This window comes from Trachypithecus francoisi, unplaced genomic scaffold (assembly GCF_009764315.1).
Source record: "Trachypithecus francoisi isolate TF-2019V2 unplaced genomic scaffold, Tfra_2.0 Lachesis_group2, whole genome shotgun sequence".
NCBI classification, from domain to species: Eukaryota; Metazoa; Chordata; class Mammalia; order Primates; family Cercopithecidae; genus Trachypithecus; species Trachypithecus francoisi.
In genome coordinates, this window is record NW_022681465.1 from 120,727,392 (window position 1) to 120,746,596 (window position 19,205).

A 19,205-nucleotide genomic window follows, 5' to 3' on the forward strand; every position below is an offset into this window, starting at 1 on the left:
GGGGGCACCTCTCTTATTTTATTTTATTATTTTATTTTATTTTATTGAGACAGGGTCTCACTCTGCCACCCAGGCTGGAGTGCAGTCATGCCATCGCAGGTCACTGTATCCTCTGCCTCCCAGGTTCAAGGGATTCTAGTGCCTCTCGTGAGGATCCAGTGAGAAAATGGACATAAAATCCAAAGTGGAGTAGCTTGGGACTACAGGTGTGTGCCACCACGCCCAGCTAATTTTTGTATTTTTTAGCAGAGACAGGGTTTCACCATGTTGACCCGCCTGGTCATGAGCTGCTGAACTCAAGAGATCCTCCTCCTGAGCCTCCCAGAGTGCTGGGATTGCAGGCGTGAGCCACCGCACTGGGCCCAGGATCCCTCTTCTTCTGGGCAGTGCACCATCTGTGAAGCCCCCACCTGAAATAGGTCTTCAGTCCAGCCTCGCAGACATGGCTACTGCTGATTTTCTCCTCATCCCTTCTGTGGGGGCCTCTATAGTAGGCATCTATTGTACTGCTGTGCCAGGGTCTAGCCTCCCTGAATCAAATGTGCCACTCAGCCACTCCAATTGGTCACTGAATTTTCCACCCCCCGCCCAGTCCTGGTCAATCTCCCTGTCTCATTGCACTCAAAGGCACTTGACTCTCTCCCTCCCCTGCAGCATAATAACTCAAGTTCAGGCTTTTACTCAAAGCCAGAGGAGGCAGCCTGTCGTTGAGTGCCTTCTAGGTAGCATGGGGCTAGTTTGTACTGGAGGAAGGAAGACGGAGTATAGGAGCACAGAAAGGAAAGGCAACACCCCACTGGTCATCATGACAATCAACTAGGGTGTTCCTAATGGCCATGGTACCCACTGCTTCTGGAAACCTCTCTTTTCCAGAAGGCCCCAGTGGCCATGGAACCATGGAACGTAGATCCCCCACTGACATTTGAGTGGTTCCTGAAGTTATTGCCTGTAGCGCGAGATCCATTTGCTCCCAGCAGTGAAAGATGGAGAGGGAGCAACTGGATCCTAGAGCCGGGTGGTCAGTGTGAGGCTCCAGCAGGATCCTGGCGGCTGGTGGCTTCCCCCAGCCAGCTTCTCCGAGAGCTGCCCCAGCCCACTGCTATTTCTCCAGGATTCTTCCTTGGGAGTTGCTCTATGATCATTTTTATTGGATGTGTCAAAATCACTTTGTTTAAGCTCAAATCTGATCTAGGTTCTCTGTTGAAATAAATCCCAAACGTCTCAATGCAGACTTCAAGGCTCTGCAAAATTCAACCTCACCCTAAATTCAAGCCTCACCCTTTCTCTCCTCACATTCTCTTTGGGCTCCAGAATCACATACTTTTTATTTGTCTCTTCTCCTGGCCTTTGGTTATCCTGTGTCCCCTGCCTGGCACTGGCCCACAACCTCCCCAGCAGACTCTTTGGCTGACTCCAGAGCCATCCTTCAGTGTTGGAGGGTAGAGGGAACAGTGGCTTTGAGGTGCCCAGGTCTGGAGTCAAATGCCTGCTCTGCTACTTGCTGGATGTTTGATCTGTTGTTCTCTGAGTCTCAAGCTTCCCATCTGTAAATTGATTATCACTAAACCAACTTCACAGGTAGCTAAAGTGAGGATCCAGTGAGAAAATGGACATAAAACACAAAGTGGACGTCAGCATAAAAATCTGTCTCTTCCATTCCTTCGACAAATATCCCCTCTTTGCACTCTACCCCCAGTTGAATAAAAGCAGAGTGTAGTTTATGTAGCTTAAGAGGTGACTGACAGCTAGATTCTTGGTCAAGAGATTGAGTGATAGAGAGTTTGAAAGTGACAGGTATCATTTGTTAAGACTTGCCATGTGCCCAGCACCATGTGGTGCCCACAGATGTTACCCCGCTGAGTTCACACATCCCCTGGCAGGGAGGAGGTTTTTCCATTGGTCTGTTTTTATGAATGACCACAAAAAAGAGGCTCAATGAGTTTAAGTGACTTATCCGATGTCACTGCAGTTAAAACACACACACACATCCACACACATGTACATATGTACACTTATTTTTTATTTTTTTTGAGACAGAGTTTCACTCTTTTTGCCTAGGCTGGAGTGCAATGGCGTGATCTTGGCTCACTGCAACCTCGCCTCCCCAGTTCAAGCGATTCTCCTGCCTCAGCCCCCCGAGTAACTGGGATTACAGGCGTGCACCACCACGCCCGGCTGATTTTTTTGTCTTTTTAGTAGAGACAAGATTTCTCCATGTTGGTCAGGCTGGTCTTGTACTTCTGATCTCAGGTGATCCGCCCGCCTCAGCCTCCCAAAGTGCTGGGATTACAGGCGTGAACCACTGCGCCTGGCCCATATATACACTTACATACACTCTTTCACCCCACATTCCTTCACAGTCTCACACATACACACTTATACATACACAGATGCACTCTGTCTCACACACTTTCACACACACACACATGCGAGGAAAAGGATATATGGGAGATTGGACCTTGGTTGGCTCAGAAAAAGCGAGAAGCCATGAATAGCAAAAAGAACGAGTAACACCCATCCAGTCCTAACCAAGGGTGGCAAAGCAGGCTGAATGCAGGAGTCCTGGCTCCTATTCCTAACACTGCTATGCTGAGGAAACAGTTTTGGGCATGATGATGCTGTTGTCTCACTGGGGTTTAAGGGGCCGCTTTCTCCCCTGAAATGCTCTTCCTCTTCACAGCAGTCCCAGATTATCAGAGGCTGGCAAAGAACATGTGCCCAAAACATGGTGGTGAGTTTTTATGAGGGAGGGGAATACCCCTCCCTTGTCTCAGGACATTCCAAACCTTCGCCTTATCTGACTTAAGCAGCACAGACACGCTCTGGTGGATTGGTGGAATACTCCTGGATTCCTACAGTTAACCTTGCCCTCCCAGGCCCTGTGGCTTTGTTGATTGCACACACACCTTTCGTTTCCGTGGACCACAGGGTACATGTTACTTTTGGAAATTTTGTATTAAATCTGACAAATAAATGAAATTTTTAAAACACTGCCTGTGAATGTGAATGCCTGTGAGCATTTTAGTGTCTCAGACACGTCCTCACTTAGAAGTGGTGATTAGGCTTGTGCCCAACAGGCTGGGCCACCTGCGGTGTTAGTCATCCTACATTCAAAAATGTGTGTTGAGGCCGGGGTGCAGTGGCTCTCGCCTATAATCCCAGCACTTTGCGAGGCCGAGCCGGACGGATCACCTGAGGTCAGGAGTTCAAGACCAGCCTGGTCAACATGGCAAAACCCCAGTGCTACTAAAAATACAAAACTTAGCCGGGCATGGTGGTGCATACCTGTAGTCCCAGCTATTCAGGAGGCTACGACAGGAGAATCACTTGAACCCAGGAGACAGAGATTGCAGTGAACCGAGATCGAACCACTGCATTCCAGCCTGGGCAACAGAGCGAGACTCTGTCTCAAAAAAAAAAAAAAAGTTTGTTGAGCACCTAGCATGAGCAGGACACCGTTATGGGCCTGTGATAACAATTGCGTGCCAAACAGGCAAGGCTCCTGTATCCAAGGAGATGACCGGAGAGAGACAGAAAACAAGTCAGCAAACAAAGCAATGAGCAAAATCATTTCAGGCAGTGGTGTGTTAGAGACACAATACAAAAGCTTGTGCAATACCCCAAAGGATTGAAAGCAGGGACTCAAACAGACACTTGTTCACAAGTGCACATAGCACTGTTCACAATAGCCCAAATGTGGAAACAAGCTTCCCGTTCATCAACAGATGAATGGATGCACAAAATGTGAGTATCTACATTCACCTTTAATAAGAAAGGAAATTCTCACACAGGCTACAACATGGATGGACTTTGAGGACACTACGCCAAGGGAAATAAGCCAGTGACAAAAGGACACAAACCGTGTAATTCTGCTTATATGAGATTCCCGGAGTAGTCAAATTCACAGAGACAGAAAGCAGAGTAGAAGTTACCAGGGGCTGGAGAATTATTGTTCAATGAGTACAGAGTTTCTCTTTGGCATGAAGAAAATGACTGGAGACAAATGGTGGTGATCGTCACACAACAATGGGAATGTACTTACTGCCACTGAAGCATACACTTAAAAGTGGCTAAAAAGATACATTTTATATAAGTATGTTTTACCACCAAAAAAAAAGAGACTTTTCTTTTTCAGATAGAGGCTCCCTTTGTTGCTTAAGCTGGAGTGCAGTGGCGTAATCTGGGCTCACTGCAACCTCTGCCTCCCGGGTTCAAGTGATTCTTCTGCCTCAGCCTCCTGAGTAGCTGGGACTACAGGTGCCCACCACCATGCCTGGCTAATTTTGTCTTTTTAGTAGAGATGGGGGTTTCACCATGTTGGCCAGGCTGGGCTTGAACTCCTGAACTTGTGATCCGCCCGCCTCAACCTCCCAAAGTGCTGGGATTACAGGCATGAGCCACCGTGCCCAGCCAAAAAAATGACTTTTTTTAAAAAAGGTTATGTGCTAGAGAGTAACTGGGTGGAGATGGAGAGTGAGTGAATGCACCTGAGAAGACCCCATTGGGAAGGGACATTGGAGCAGAGTGGAGGGAGGTCAGGCAGGAGAGCTAGGTTGCAGGGAGGCAGTTGCATGTGGGGCCTCGAGACCAGAGCAGGGAGCATGACTCTTATTCTAAGCAGTGCACAAATTACAAAAAGATGTAGCTGTGGGGTGACATAATCAAACTGACACTTTTAAAAACTCCTACAGGTCAGGCATGGTGGCTCACGCCTGTAATCCTAGCACTTTGGGAGGCCAAGACGGGCGGATCACTTGAGGCCAGGAGTTCGAGAGCAGGCTGACCAGCATGGCAAAACCCCATCTCTACTAAAAATACAAAAATTAGCAGAGTGTGGTGGCTCACGCCTGTAATCCCAGCTACTCTGGAGGCTGAGGCAGGAGAACCGCTTGAACCCGGGAGGCGGAGCTTGCAGTGTGCTGAGATCACACCACTGCACTCCAGCCTAAGAGACAGAGTGAGACTGTCTCAAAAAAATAAAAACAAAAATAGAATAAAATACAGGCTCCCTCGAGCTGCTGTGGAGCAGAGATTGCCAGGGACTGACCATGGGAGCTGTGGGAAGGTGAGTGTGGGAGTCCAGGAAACAGGTGAGGCCCATCCCCTTCCATGTCTCAGTCCACTTACCCCTGCCTGGTCACATGTTGGATCAGCAGGTCACATATTGGGAAAGGAAGATGAGGAAATCAGAGTGTTGAAATCTACTGTGCCTGTGTCATGGCAAAGGCTCTGCCCTGTTAGGGAATGGGGCGTGGCCCATGCTGCCCCTTGGACCTAAGCCTCATTCACTCAGCTTGCCATGGGAGATACTGGCACAGGGGTCTGTGGGCAGGGGCCAAGGGTGGGCAGGGTGGTGGCTTACAAGGGCATCGGCCTGCGGGTCAGCAGAGCTGGCTCAACCCCAACACTGATGCCAGCCGCACGCCTTGAGTGAAGGAGCTCACCTCCTTCAGTCTCAGTTTCTCCATCTGTGAAAGGAGGATAATAACAGTTCTTACATTGCAAGGTCGTTGTAAGGGTTCAACAGGATAATGTATGTTAAGCTTTTAACACTGTATCCAGCTCAGGGTAAACTCTCAGTAAAGGATAGTTATCATAGTTGTCATCATCATTATTTTACTATTCTAGATCTAAAATATTTACTCCATCTGCCCCGGGCACATTAAGATCACAAGACCTTCCCATCTGAACTGGTAAGTCCCTTTGATTAATGAGGTTGGCTACCATCTAATACTCTGGGAGCATCTTGGGGGCAGTGTTTGGATCTTCTTCATCATTCTCTTCTCCTTCAAGTCACATAGTAGGCATTCCCGTTTATGGTGACTGTACATCTTGGTTTTTATGGATAGCACTCAGAATTCCTGGAGTTACCTGTTCAGCATCTGTGTTTCCTGCCAGAGGTGCTCCATTTAGGCGGGGCCACCCCTCCCTTGGCCATTGTTGTGTTAATAGTGGACAGGTTAAGAATACAGACTTGGCCAGGTGCAGTGGCTCATACCTGTCATCCCAGCACTTTGGGAGGGCTAGGAGGGGGTATTGCTTGAGCCTAGGAGTTTGAAACCAGCCAGGGTAACATAGGGAGACCCCATCTTCGCAAAATATTAAATATTAGCCAGGTATGTTGGCATGCATCTATAATCCCAGTGATTTGGGAGTCTGAGGTGGCAGGATCACTTGGACCCCAGGGGGTTGAAGCTGCATTGAGCCAAGATCACACCACTGCACTGCAGCATGGGTGACAGAGTGAGATTCTGTCTCAAAAAAAAAAAAAAAATCCAAACTTCCAGTATACAGTCATCCCTTGGTATCTGTCTGTAGGATATTGGTTCCAGGATCTCCTTCAGATAACAAACTTCAAGGATGCTCAAGTCCCTGATATAAAATGGTTTGGTATTTGCTTATAACCTAGGCACATTCTCTTGTATACTCTTTTGACTTTTTTCTTTTCTTTTTTTTTTTTTTTGAGGCGGAGTCTTGCTCTGTCACCCAGGCTAGAGTGCAGTGGCATGATCTCGGCTTACTGCAACCTCCGCCTCCCAGGTTCAAGTGATTCTCCTGCCTCAGCCTCCTGAGTACCTGGGATTACAGGTGCATGCCACCATGTCTGGCTCATTTTGTTTGTTTGTTTGTATTTTTAGTAGAGATGGGTTTTCACTATGTTGGCCAGGCTGGTCTGGAACTCCTAACCTCAGGTGATCTGCCCGCCTCGGCATCCCAAAGTGCTGGGATTACAGGTGTGAGTCACCATGCCTAGCCTCTCCTGCATACTTTAAATCATCTCTAGATTACTTATAATGCCTAATAAATATAAATTCTATGTAAATAGTTGTTACATTGTTTAGGGAATAATCACAAGGAAAAGTGTCTGTGCATGTTCAGTACAGACACACTTTTTTCCTGAATATTTTACATCCACAGTTGGTTGAATCCATGAATGCAGAAACTACGGATACCAAGGACTGACTGTATATCCAAAATAACTGAAAGAAGGGACTCGAACAGATACTTGTACACAAATGATCATAGCAACACTCTTCACAATAGCCAAAAGGAGGAAGCAACCCAAGTGTCTATTGACGAGTTGATAAACAACATGTGGTATTTCCATACAATGGAATATTATTTAGCCTTAAAAAGGAAGAAAATTCTGATACGTGCTGCAACATGGATGAAAATTGAGGCTACTATGCTAAGTGAAATGAGCCAGTCACAAAAAGACAACTGTGGTATGATTCCACTTCCATGAGTAGTCAAACTCAAAGAGACAGAAAGTAGAATGGTGGTTGCCAGGGCTGGGCGAGGGGACATGGAGACTTGTTGTTTAATACATATGTTTCCGTTCTGCAAGATGTAAGAGTTCTGGAGGTTGGTTGCACAACATTGTGAATATACTTAACACCACTGAGCTGTACACTCAACAATGGTTACGATGGTGAATTTCATATTATATGTGTGGTTTTTTTTAAACTACAGTTTTAAAAAAGAAAAAGAATCTGGACTTTTGAGAAGGGAAGCCTGGGTTACAACCTGAACTCTGATATAAATGGAAAAACAACGTTACCAGTCTCGTGGGGTGAACGTGAATCTTGCATGAGATACTAATGTAAAATCCAGTGCCTGATACGTGGTAAGTACTTAACAAATGTTATATCTTTGCTTGTATTATCCTGAATGCTCAATAAACATCTGTTGAAATAAATGAATGAAGCAAATGTTTAAAGAGGTAACAGTACTCACTCTTCAAAGGAGGCTTTGTGTTGGGAGCTATTGTTGGGTCTCTCCAGTGCTAAATCCAGGAGTCCCTTCTTGACTGTCGGTGGCCTTTGTTGCAGTTCTTCTTTCTTTTCTTCCTGAAACCTATTCTTCACCTGGCTTCAGGGACAGGACTCTCTCTTGGTTCTCCTTGTACCTCCCTCCCCTCAATGTCTCCATCTTCGTTGCTGGTCCTCCTCAGCTTCCTGACCTCTCAATGCTAATGTGCTTGGGACCCAGTGATTCCTTCTCTTCCCTTTTCTATCTGTACTTACTCCGTAAAAGGCCTCAGCCAGACTCATGGCTCCACATCCCATTAATGCATACATTAATACCATAGATACATACATAATACAGCTCTCCACCTGGGACCTCTCCTCCGAAATCCAGACCATTATATATCCACCTCCTCCTTGATGCTTCCACTTGAATGTCTAACTCAACATTTTAATAAACAAATAGAAGAGATCCAATTTAGTACATCTAAAAAACAATCCTATCTCAGTAAACAACAACTCCACTTCCAATTGTTTAGACCAAAAATCTGGGAATCACCCTTACCTTCTCTGTCTCTCCCATGTCCCACATTCGATCTATCGTTAAGTCCCATCTGTTCAGCTTTCAGAATCTACCCACTTCATTCCACCACTATCATCTCATTCTAAGCCCAAAACCCTTTGCCTGGATTATTGTTCTTGATTTGTGAGTGATCTCCTTGCATTTATCTTGAACCCCCTTCTCAACAACGTATTCCTGAAACAGCAAACGGAGTGATCCTTTAAAAACTAAAGATCATGTCCTTTCTCCTATCAAAACACCCTATGGCCTCATTTTTCACTCAGGGTAAAAGCAAAGTCCTTGCAGTGCATGTAAGTGCACATACTCTGGCACTGTCACATCTGTGACTTTAACTGCTATCATGGTCCCATTGGCTCACCCTGCTCCAGCTTCTCCACTTTCCTGTGGTTCTTTGCATATGCTTGGCAGGCTCTTGCCTCAGAGCCTTTGCACTCGCTCTCCAGGGCCCCTCTTCCTGCTGATATATCCATGGTATGCTTCCTGCATTTGTGCAGATCTCTACTCACAGACCATATTATTGGAGAGGCCTTGGTGCCCCTTTATGAGGAGTCATATCCCTCCACTGACCTACCTCCTTGTCTACCCTTTACCTTGCTGTATTTGTCTATCACCATGTGATACACTATACGTCTCACTGACTGTTCTTTTACATTGTCTATTGACTCCCTAAAATGTCAGCTCTATGGGGTCAGGGACCTTGCCTGACTCTTGCATTGATGTTTCTCAAGAGCCCAGTGCCAAACACATGGTAGATCTTCAGTAAATATGTATCCAGTGAATCAGTGTGCTCATCTGCAAAGAGGCTGTGACCTGCATGAGTTTTCCAGCTATAAGAGTCAATGAATGGCTGAGACTCACTGTGTTGCGTCTTTCCTAGAGGAAAGGGCATTGCTGTTGCAATTGCCTCACAATCAACTGTGCTGGGTGGATTTACTGGGTAATTGCATGGCATTGGCCCACACTACAGAAGTAGAACTTTTCCGCATTTCTTCAAGGATCTCCTGAAGAGCCTGCCCAACAACTAGTCCCTCCAGCCAGCACCTTTACTAACAGGGATGCCATTTGTCGAGGGTGCCAGGGAGGGGTCCTGGATCCTCTGAGAAAAGGTCAGTAGAAGTGCAAATGCTGGTCCCCCAGACACTGGATTTGCCGATCACATGTAGCAGAATGAACAGCACATTCTTTGCACGCAGGGAATAAACCTTCCCCCAAACCTCTCCACTTGAGCTGGGATTTTTCCTTCCTCCCCTATAGTGAGCTGGGCCTTGGCCATAGAATCCGGCAGCGTTTCCTGATTCCCAGGCTTTCGTTTTGCATTGCCACAGAAATGGACCACTGGACTCCCAAGACTTATTCCAGTGACATTCATTCACACACCGGATTGCCATCTCCAAGGGCTCAAACATGCACACACACATGCACACATGCACACACAGTGACCTTGGTGTGATCGTTCTAATTGCCCTGTGACACCACAGACACGAGAATGAGTGGGTCACATGGCAGGTACTTAAGACTCACATGGGCTGCTCATGTGGCCCATGTGCAAAGAGGAGGGGGAAATAACCTCAATTCCCAAATGCGATAATCTTGGCAGGAATCTCTCTCGCTTTCCCCCCTTGCATTCCACTAAGAGACAAAACCAAAAGAGAGGCTTTCTGCTTTAAGGCAAAATCAAATCCTTGTTCTAGTTCTACTCGGTGGGGAGGGGGAAGATAAATACCTTGCTCTACTTCTGAGCCCGCTATAATCTCTTGTTCCTCACAGCATGCCTGCTACTTCACACGGCCTGGCTATGCCGGGCTTCTCAAGCTGGTGAGAGACCAAGCTCCTCACTTTAGAACGGACAGAGAATATGCCACCTAATGTTTGTTTTCTGCTTCTTGGGATCTTTGCAAAATTATCATAGGATGTTTTCTATGGGTATATTGCTATATCAATGTACTACATATGCAAGTATATGCGTGGTAGGTGTGATATAGTGGAAGAAGGTGCTGGTGTATGAGTCTTCGTGCCTGTGGAGAGAATATGAGGCTGGGATGTACACGTATAGATATGCACCTGTGTGCGTGGTGTGTGGAAATGATCTCTGCAGTTGTACACATGATCTCTACATATAGGCATGGTGCATGCATGCACATGTGTGTGTTTCTGCATGTGGAGTGTGTACGTGGACTACACGTGCACATATGGAACTCATCTGTAAATGCTAAACCATCAGTTGTCCCCCTGGCCCCACTTGCTGTACCACACAAGGCTCCCTCCACTGGCCTCCCTGGAGAACTTGTTGTTTAAGATGAGTGATCAAAGACATTGTGGCTGAGTTTCTACCCCCCAAAGATTTTGTCCCAGGGGTCAGGGAGTTCAAGTCCAGCTGGCAGTTTGTGAGGACAGTAATAAGGGGAAATGAAGTTCCTTGGCTCCTGGAACCTAAGGAGTTCTGCTTTTCTACGAAGTGCTACACCTACTTACAGAGTCAGCCTGGCAGAAAGATCCAGCAACGAGATTTCTGTTTCCAACCCACACTCTCACCAGTATGTATGCTCAAGCTCCTTGTGACTTTGGGTGACACAATAATTTGATTTCTTCACTGAAAACACACACCCACACCCATTCCCCCTACCCCCCACCACACACACACACACACACTCACCATTAACATTAGGATTGTGCTGCAAACTGTCCACAACCAACTTAGGAAAGAGGGCTCCAGCAATCACTACAAAAATACATATTCTTTTTTCCTTTAGATTTAAGAATAATACATGAAGGTTGGGCACAGTGGCTCATGCCCAAAGTGCAAATGCCAGCACTTTGGGAGGCTGAGGTGGGAGAATCTCTTGAGTCCCGGAGTTTGAGACCAGACTGAGCAACATGGTAAAACCCCCTCTCTCAAAAAAAAAAAAAAAAAATTGCAAAAATTAGCCAGGCATGCCAGCATGTGCTTGTACTCTCAGCAACTCCTGAGGCTGAGGTGGGAGGATCGCCTGAGCCTGGGAGGTCAAGGCTGCAGTGAACCAAGATTGCGCCACTGTACTCCAGCCTCAGTGACAGAGTGAGACTCTGTCTCAAAAAAAAAAAAAAAAAAGAGACAAAAAAAAGAAAGACACATGAAAACACAGTATGTTCAAGGCCCCAAATGATAATGACTTATCTTTTAACATTTCATATCTTTAGCCAAAAATGTTGCAGTATGACCTTGAGCCATATATTAGGTTGAATCATTGAAATTGCAGGCACTCAACCATCTCTGACGTACAAAACTATTTCATGTGGTTCAATCTAATATGTACCTTTTTGAGAGTCTGTGTATAAAATGAAGATATTAATCCATATCTAGCAGGACTGTTTTTTAGATTAAGTATCTAACAAATGCCAGGACCAAAGCTGATAGCCAAACCCACTGGTTTTCAAATGTATCTCTTTGCCACAGATTGATGGGAATGAGGTTCTCTCCTCTCCAATCTGTTTGCTTAATTTTCCAACGTGTTACCCTCCTTAGATTCTGGAAGGGTCAAAGGCCTTTAGAATTTCTCTGTTTTATTCTTTCTTTTCACAAGAGCTCTTTCTTATTCTCTGACCTTTTGTTTTTATAGCCTCTTAGTCTAATCTTAGGGATGTAATATGTAATCTTCCTTCCTTCCTTCCTTTTCTTTCTTTCCTTCCTTCATTTTCTTTCTTTCCTTCCTTCCTTCCTTCCTTCCTTCCTTCCTTCCTTCTTCCTTCCTTCCTTCCTTCCTTTTCTTTCTTTCCTTCCTTCATTTTCTTTCTTTCCTTCCTTCCTTTTCTTTCCTTCCTTCCTTCCTTCCTTCCTTCCTTCCTTCCTTCCTCCTTCCCTCCCTCTCTCTCTCTCTTTCTCTTTCTTTCTTCTTTCTTTCTTTTTTTTTTGAGAGGGAGTCCCACTCTGTAATCCAGGCAGCTCATTGTAACCTCCACTTCCCAGGTTCAAGAGATTCTCGTGCCTCAGCGTCCTGAGTAACTGGGATTACAGGCATAAGCCATCAGGCAAAAGGTTACTTTTTTTTGTATTTTTAGTAGAGACGGAGTTTCACCATGTTGGCGCCGGCTGGTCTTCAACTCTGATCTCAAGTGATCTGTCTGCCCCAGCCTCCCAAAGTGCTGAGATTATAGGCGTGAGCCACTATGCCTGGCCTCTGTAATATCCACTTTTTCTGAGCTTAATACTGTTATTGTTCTTGTTGGCCATTGTTCACAATTTTCTTCTGCTCCCAGTAATGTCTCTATCACCTTTGGGTTCCTTTTTCTCTGTTTTGTTCCAGAGGCTCTGTTTGATTGCCCAGTGTCTGTGGCTGATGTATGTATCTAAGAGCTGAAAAGCTGTTTAGAAGCTCATGAATAATCTTGTTGACTGGTGAGCTTTACTATTGAATGAAAAGGTAGTGATTTTGCTCTTAGGTTGGTCAACTTCCCTAGAAAGCACTTCTCCAGTCTCCTGCTTGGGAACTATTACCCTGTCAGCCAGTGTGGGTCTCACTATTCAATATGAAACTTTCATTTAACATCTCTCTAAAATAGTCTTTTGCCCCTGTCCTGAGTGGAGCCCGGTGTCTTTTCTGGTTTATCTTTCCCAAACAAAAGCATCCAGTATTTTATTATGATAAAGGAGGAATATTTTCTTGGATTCACTGGTTGGGGAAAGAGTGGTGGTGATGGTGTGATGATGCTAGTAGTAACAGTGTAGAGCTGATGATGGTGGTGGCAATGATGCTGGTGATAGTTGTGGTGGTAATGGTGGTGGAGGTGGTGATGGTGATGGTGGTGGTGGCGGTGGTGATAGTGATGGTGATGATGATGGTCATCGTGGTGGTTATGGTGGTGGTGGTAATGGTGGTGGAGGTGGTGATGGTGATGGTGGTGGTGGCAGTGGTGATAGTGATGGAAGTGGTGATGGTGATGGTGGTGATGGTGGTAATGGTGGTGGAGGTGGTGATGGTGATGGTGGTGGTTGCAGTGGTGATAGTGATGGAGGTGATGGTCATGGTAGTGGTAGTGGTAATGGTGATGGAGGTGGTGATGGTGATGGTGGTAGTGGCAGTGGTGATAGTGACGGAGGTGATGATGGTGATGGTGGTGGTGGCAGCGGTGATAGTGATGGAAGTGGCGATGGTCATGGTGGTGAAGGTGGTGATGGTGATGGTGGTGGTGGCAGTGGTGATAGTGATGGAGGTGGTGGTGGTGATGGTGGTGGTGGTGGCAGTGGTGATAGTGATGGAGATGATGACAGTCATGGTGGTGGTTGTGGTGGTGGTGGTAATGTTGGTGGAGGTGGTGATGGTGATGGTGTTGGTGGCAGTGGTGATAGTGATGGAGGTGGTGATGGTGATGGTGGTGGTGGTGGTGGTAATGGTGGTGGAGGTGGTGATGGTGATGGTGGTGGTGACAGTGGTGATAGTGATGGAGGTGATGACGGTCATGGTGGTGGTTTTGGTGGTGGTGGTAATGTTGGTGGAGGTGGTCATAGTGGTGGTTGTGGTGGTGGTGGTAATGTTGGTGGAGGTGATAGTGATGGTGGTGGCGGCAGTGGTGATAGTGATGGAAGTGGCGATGGTGATGGTGGTGGTGGTGGTGGTAATCGTGGTGGAGGTGGTGATGGTGATGGTGGTGGTGACAATGGTGATAGTGATGGAGGTGATGATGGTCATGGTGTTGGTTGTGGTAATGTTGGTGGAAGTGGTCATGGTGGTGGTTGTGGTGGTGGTGGTAATGTTAGTGGAGGTGATGGTGATGGTGGCGGTGCCAGTGGTGATAGTGATGGAAGTGGTGATGGTCAGATGGTCATGGTGGTGGTGGCAGTGGTGATAGTGGTGGAGATGATGATGGTCATGGTGGCGATTGTGGTGGTGGTGGTAATGTTGGTGGAGGTGGTCATGGTGATGGTGATGGTGGTGAAGGTGGTGATGGTCATGGTGGTGGTGGCAGTGGTGATAGTGATGGAGATGATGATGGTCATGGCAGTGGTTGTAGTGGTGGTGGTAATGTTGGTGGAGGTGGTGATGGTGATGGTGGTGGTGGCAGTGGTGGTAGTGATGGAGGTGGTGATGGTCATGGTGGTGGTGGTAATGGTGGAGGTGGTGATGGTCATGGTGGTGGTGACAGTGGTGATAGTGATGGAGATGATGATGGTCATGGCAGTGGTTGTAGTGGTGGTGGTAATGTTGGTGGAGGTGGTGATGGTGATGGTGGTGGTGGCAGTGGTGGTAGTGATGGAGGTGGTGATGGTCATGGTGGTGGTGGTGGTAATGGTGGAGGTGGTGATGGTCATGGTGGTGGTGACAGTGGTGATAGTGATGGAGGTGATGATGGTCATGGTGGTGGTTGTGGAAGTGGTGGTAATGTTGGTGGAGGTGGTGATGGTGATGGTGGTTGTGGCAGTGGTGATAGTGATGGAAGTGGCGATGGTGATGGTGGTGGTGGTAATGGTGGTGGAGGTGTTGATGGTCATGGTGGTGTGGTGGTGGTGGTAATGCTGATGGAGGTGGTGATGGTGATGGTAGTGGTGGCAGTGGTGATAGCAATGGAGGTGATGATGGTCATGATGGTGGTGGTGGTGGTAATGGTGGAGGAGATGGTGATAGTAGTTGGTGATGGTGATGGATGTGGTAGTGGTGACAATGGTGGTGGAGGTGGTGTTGGTTGTGGTGGTGGTGTTGATGACAGTAGTAGTGATAGTGAATGATATGGTTTAGAACTGTGAACCCATCCAAATCTCATGCCCAGTTGTAATCTCCAATATTGGAGGTGGGACTAGTGGGAGGTGATTGGATCATGGGGGCGGAGTCCTCATGAATGGTTTAGCATCATCCTTTCAATGCCATTCTCATGATAGTGAACAAGTGATTTATCATAAAATCTAGTTGTTTCAAAAGTGTGTAGCACCTCCCTGGCTTCTCTCTCTTCCTCCCGCTCTGGCCACATGAAATGCTGGCTCCCCATTTGCCTTCTGCCATGGTTTTAAGTTTCCTGAAGCCTCCCCAAAAGCCAAGCAGTTGCTGCCATGCTTTCTGTACAGCCTGTAGAACCATGAGCCAATTCGACCTCTTTCCTTTATAAATTAACCTGTCTCAGGTATTTCTTTATGGCAATGTGAGGATGGACTAATACACTGATGGTGCTATCTTTTGCTTTAATGACTCCTACTGTTTTCACTTCTACTCCTCACCCTACCTCAGAGCCACCTGATATCTCTAATTCCTGAGATGTTTCAGAGTTCTCTGGCTTCTCTCTTATGTGCTTTCTCCAGTTGCCAAAGGAGTTAGTATTCACCCATCTGCTTTCATTTTTCTAAAAATTAATTGATGGCTTCAGTAAAGTTTCAGGTTAAAATAAATGTACAAAAATTTGTAGTATTTCTATACACCAATAATATTCAAGCTGAGAGTCAAATCAAGAACACAATCTAATTTAAAATAGCCACATACAAAATATAAAATGCCTAAGAATACACCTTACCAAAAAGGTGAAAGATCTGCAAGGAGAACTACAAAACACTGCTGAAAGAAATCATAGATGACACAAACAAATCTAAAAAAACAGCCCATGCTCATGGATTGAAAGAATCAATATTGTTAAAATGGCCATACTGTCCAAAGCAATCTACAGATTCAACACTATCTTTATTGAACTAGTAATATCATTTTTCACAGAACTGGAAAAAATTATTCTAAAATTTAAATGGAACCAAAAAAGAGCCTGAATAGACAAAGCAACCTAAGCAAAAAGACCAAAGCCAGAGGCATCACATTACCCTACTTCAAACTATACTATAAGGCTGCAGTAACCAAAACAGCATGGTACTGGTACAAAAACAGACACATAGACCACATGGAACAGAATAGAGAACCTAGAGAAGAAGCCTCACACTTACAGCCATCTGATCCTTGAATAAGTTGACAAAAATAAGCAATGGGAAAGGGCTTCCTGCTCAATAAATGGTGCTGGGACAGTTGGCTAGCCATATGCAGAAGAATAAAATTGGAGCACTACCTTTCGCTATACACAAAAATTAACTCAAGATGGATTAAAGATTTAAATGTAAGACCTCAAACTACAAGAATCCTAGGGAAAAACCCACGAAATACCATTCTAGGCACTGGCCCTGGGAAATAATTTATGACTAAGTCCTCAAAAGCAATTGCAACAAAAACAAAAATTTGACAAGTGGGACCTAATTAAACTAAAGAGCTTCTGCACAGCAAAAGAAGCTATCCACAGAAGAAACAGACAATCTACAGAGTAGAAGAAAATATTTACAAGCTTTGCATCTGACAAAGGGCTGATATCCAGAATCTACAAGGAACTTGAACCATTTAACAGGAAAAAAACAAACAACTCCATTAAAAATGGGCAAAAGACATGATCAGACACTTCTCAAAAGAAGACATACAAGTGACCAAAAAACAGAAAAAATATTCTATATCACGAATCATCAGAGAAATGCAAATCAAAACCACAATGAGATACTGTCTCACACCAGTCAGAATGGCTATTATTAAAGTCAAAAAACAACAGATGTTGGTGAGGCTGTGGAAAAAGGGAATGCTTACACATTGTTGGTGGGAATGTAAATTAGCTTAGCCATTGTGGAAAGCAATTTAGAGATTTCTCAAAGAACTTAGAACTAGCATTTGACCCAGCAATCCCATTACTGGGTATATATTCAGAAGAAAACAAATCATTCTATCAAAAAGACACACTCACTCACATGTTCATCACAGCACTTCTCACAATAGCAAAAACATAAAATCAACGCTAGTGCCCATCAACAGTGGACCAGATAAAGAAAATGTGGCACATGTACACCGTGGAGTACTACACAGCCATAAAAAGAATGAGATCATGTCCTTTGCAGCAACATGGGTGCAGCTGGAGCCATTATCCTAAGTGAATTAACACAGGAACAGAAAACCAAATACCGCATGTTTTCACCTATAAGTGGGAGCTAAACGTTAGGTACTCATGGGGATGAAGATGAGAACAATAGACAGTGGGGACTACTTGATAGAGCAAGGAGGGAGGGGTCAAAGGTTGAAAAATGAACTGTTGGGTCCTATGCTTATAACTTGGCTAATGAGACGATTCGTATCCCAAACCTCAGCATCATGCAATATACCCATGCAACAAACCTGTACATGTGTCCTCAAGCTAAAAATAACAGTTTAAACAGGAAACAAAACAAAACAATTTAACAGGAAAAAAAAAGAAGAAGATGATTCAACTTGGAAGAGAGAGTAAGTAGAGGAGAGAAATTTGTCTGCCAGGTAAACCTTTCTTCATTTGATGGAAGCCCCACCCTTTTCATTACCCCCCACAGCTCCTTCACCTGCATTCCTAGGTAGAAGACTCATTTTGTACCTTGCTTCTGCTGCTTTTAGTTAGAGAAATGCTGTGGGTTCCCTGGGTCGGCTTTGAACCTGCAATTGTTATTTCAGTCATTGTTGGATGACTCCGCAGTGTCCCATTTCTCCCTTCCTCCATCCCAGTAGGACCCAGTGTTCTCTCCACCCCATACAACATGTGTGTGTGTGTGTGTGTCTTAAATAACATTTATTTCTATGTTATTGGAGGGCTCTCACCCGCCCTTAGCTTCAGAGCACGACTGTGTATGTCAATCAGCACATTCTGCAGTCTTTGGTTCAAGGTAGGCTTGTGTTGGGGGCTAAATTTTGTGTATCCCACACCCCCTGCCAAATTCATATATTGAAACCTCTACTCCTAGTACCTCAGAATGTGACTATATTTGGAAACAGAGCATTTAAAGAGGTAATTAAGTTAAAATGAAGTTGTTAGGGTAGGCCCTAATCTACTCTGACTGGTGTTCTTATAAGAGGACATTTAGACACAGAGAAGCACCAGGGATGCTCACACACAGAGGACAGGCCGTGTGAGGGGACAGTGAGAAGGTGGCAAACCGAGGAGAGAGGCCTCAAAAGGAACCAACCCTGCCTATATCTTGATCTTGAGCCTCTGGCTCCCAGAGCTGCAATAAATAAATGTTATTTAAGCCCACCCCTCCACCCCACACACACACACACACAGACACACACATAGACACACACACACAGACACATACACACACACATAGACACACACACATACACACATACACACACACATACACATACACACACATACACACACACATATACACACACATAGACACACAGACACACACAGACACACACACAGACACACACATAGACACACACATAGACACACACATAGACATACACACACACACAGACATACACACACACACATAGACATACACACACACATATACACACACATACACACACATAGACATACACACACACACACATAGACATACACACACACACACATAGATATACACACACATAGACATACACACACAGACACACACACATAGACACGATACACACACACATACACACACATAGACATACACACATATACACACATATATAGACACACATACACACACATAGACACACACACATATACACACAGACACACACACATACACACACACATATACACACAGACACACACACACATACACACACACCACACATACACACACACACACCACACATACACACACACCACACGTACACACACACACCACACATACACACACACATAGACACACACACATATACACACACACACACACAAATTTTTTTAATAAAAGAGTAATTGACCTGCCTAATCTCCTATTCTCTTTATCTTTGTAAATTAAACCTTTCTTTAATCCATTATCATTGTCATTTTAGTGTGATTTGAAGAAGAAGCAGATATAAATGAATGGGTGTGATTTTCATTTTAAAATGTAAGTTCCCCAGTGCCCTTTTTAAAATACAGATTTTGCTCTT